Raw genomic sequence first — 2678 nt, 5'->3', positions numbered from 1 at the left:
TTTGCTGTTACACAAATCTCCCAAGTATTTAAACCCAGATTTCTAACAGTACCACGTCTTTACATTGTGGCATCTCTGGTCCAGTTCAGTGAAAGAAATTAGTAGAGATGGGGCCTGGTGCGCAAGACTGGCTACAGCTACACCTGGCAATCAAAGCAGCCTTGCCTCTAACTTTAAGCTTGAACAGTTTCCAAATCAATGAATTCACCCATCGTATAGTTGTTACTGTTCAAAAGCTGTAGACATGCATTTTAATTGTTAATGTGGGCATTTCACCATAGGAGTCTGTGGGATTTAGTTTCTCCACTTTGGAGTCAATGTCAAACAGCCTTTCCAGGATCTGCGTTTCTGGTACTTCCGTGTGGACGTTTCTGCTTGACTAAATTTTCTGAGTTAAAGCCAGCTGATCTATTTGCTTTGAGTCAGACCAAGAGTTTCTGTTATCATTAAACCATGCAGAGACAACAGTGCATGTGCTGCTATAACATACGAAAACCAACCATTGTCTACTTTGACATGTTTTTTGGGAAAGGTTTTGTTGACACAATTAACATTTGCTCTGGTAAAACAAGCAGTTCATTGTATCTGACCTTTAGAAAAAAGTACATGGGCAAGAGATTGTCATTATTTATTATGATTATTCTTAATCTAAAAGATATCAGGTATAATAATATATATCATGTAGGACTTATTCTGAATGTGAGTCTATGATCTTGATATAATATTTATTATTTAAACTGATTTACCTAAATCCAGAAAATCTTAGTGTCATTTAAAAAGAAATTACACCTCGTATTATTGGTGTTTAGTTTAGGGTCATGAATAAATACTCTTAGTCCGAAAATGAAAAGGTTACATGTAGGGGTTAAAGGAGAATATAGCAGGTGTATGTGAGGGAAAATATCCCTTCGAAATAAGTTGCATATTAATATGTATTGTGAACTCCACTATATATTAAAATGTGTACAAATTGTGGTCAGCTGACCTGTGACGCTGCTCTTTGTGGATTTGGCCAACTGAATTCAACATGACATGAGCAGATGTCTCATGCCTACATGTTATAAAGCTAGTATAAAATGTCAAATTTGGCAAGTAAATTTTATCAGCATCATCCTCTTAAATACATGAATGCTACCCTTAATGCAGCCTAATACTAACCATGTGCACCCCAACCTTTTTATTACACAATTATTATTATACTACAGTTTGTTTTGCAGGAAAAACAAAACTCTGCATTATATAATATACAGTTCCAATATTTGATTAAAAAAATAAATAGGACTTTAAGGAAAATTTCTGTCCAGTTTATCAAATGTCACCTACAGTGCAGTTATCTTTGAACAAAACAAACAAAATCTTCCTGTCTTGTCCTGCCTTTCTTACATCTTACTCTGACAGTGTCAGACCTTATTGTTATTTTTCACGTTTTCAGTCTCTACACAATAGAGGCACAGTAGCTACATTTACTTATCTAAATGTTAAACGTTTATGTTTGGTGAAATCTGCTGAGCTGCTGAGATTGAAAAGGTAAAAATGTTAGTCTGATTATGTTCGCCTTATTACGGAGCCCCGCGAGGGACAAGGGTGAAAAAAATTACGATGAACTTTTGCGAGATCTCACAAAATAAACTCGGGATCTCGCAAAAGTTGAATTCCAACAATGGCGGCAGCTACTTAGTTGTAATATTACTCTTTCTGGGCCACAAAATAAACTTTTAAGATATTTTGAGGCGTGAATGTAGCTGTGTAAACGTCAAATATCTGCTCGGTTTACAAGACATAACATATTTGCAAAAGTGCTCCGATGTTTTCGGAGATGTCTGACACCCACCATCTCGAAGCTGACGGGAGGTCAAGACCTACTACAGCTGGGGGGAACACCGCTCTCCCGGCACATCTTGCCTCGACCTCCCGGTCGGCTTTGAGCTGGCGGCCTCCGAAGAATGCAGCTAAAACTTTTGCGAGATCCCGAGTTTGTTTTGCGAGATCTCGCAAAAGTCCGTCTTAATTTTTTTTTCTCCCATGTCCCTTGCGGGACTCCATACCTTATTTTGTAGAGCTAGGTAGAATTATCTATTATAAACACAACTTTGGGCATCTGCAACATAAATGCACCACAGGGATTACAAGTAAAAACGATGTGTTGGAGGTGTAAGCAGGCTTTGGCATGCCATTATTTTCCTTTTTCTGAGTAAATGTCTCCATGCTGTCAACCATATTGTTTATAACCTGCCTGTTAGGTTTCATTCTCACTCGTAAATCAACCAATGACAAATGCAAGAGTCTTGTAGTCACTCACTTGTAATCACAGGAGGTTGCTGTTGCTAGCACCAGCCGTGGAAAAGTGCAAGAGGTGGGACAGCAGTCTCGACAACAGATTGAGGAAGAGAGAGGAAGGTGAAAGTAATGTGGTTAGAACCAAGATAATTAGGAAGAAAGAGATTCAAGGATTCAGGTAAAATCAATGGCTACCTTTACCTCTTAATACCTCAAGTGTAGCTTTTAACTGTCATACACTTGAAGTGCAACAACTGTACCAACCCGATGAAGTTTTAAAAAAAAAGGAATTTATAACATAATACAGTGGGGCAAAAAAGTATTTAGTCAGCCACCGATTGTGCAAGTTCCCCCACTTAAAATGATGACAGAGGTCAGTAATTTGCACCAGAGGTACACTT

Source organism: Pundamilia nyererei, unplaced genomic scaffold (genome assembly GCF_000239375.1).
Source record: "Pundamilia nyererei isolate P.nyererei 1_Seehausen unplaced genomic scaffold, PunNye1.0 scaffold00027, whole genome shotgun sequence".
Lineage (NCBI taxonomy): Eukaryota > Metazoa > Chordata > Actinopteri > Cichliformes > Cichlidae > Pundamilia > Pundamilia nyererei.
The sequence above is the reverse complement of the archived record's forward strand: the minus strand, read 5'-3'. Positions refer to the sequence as shown.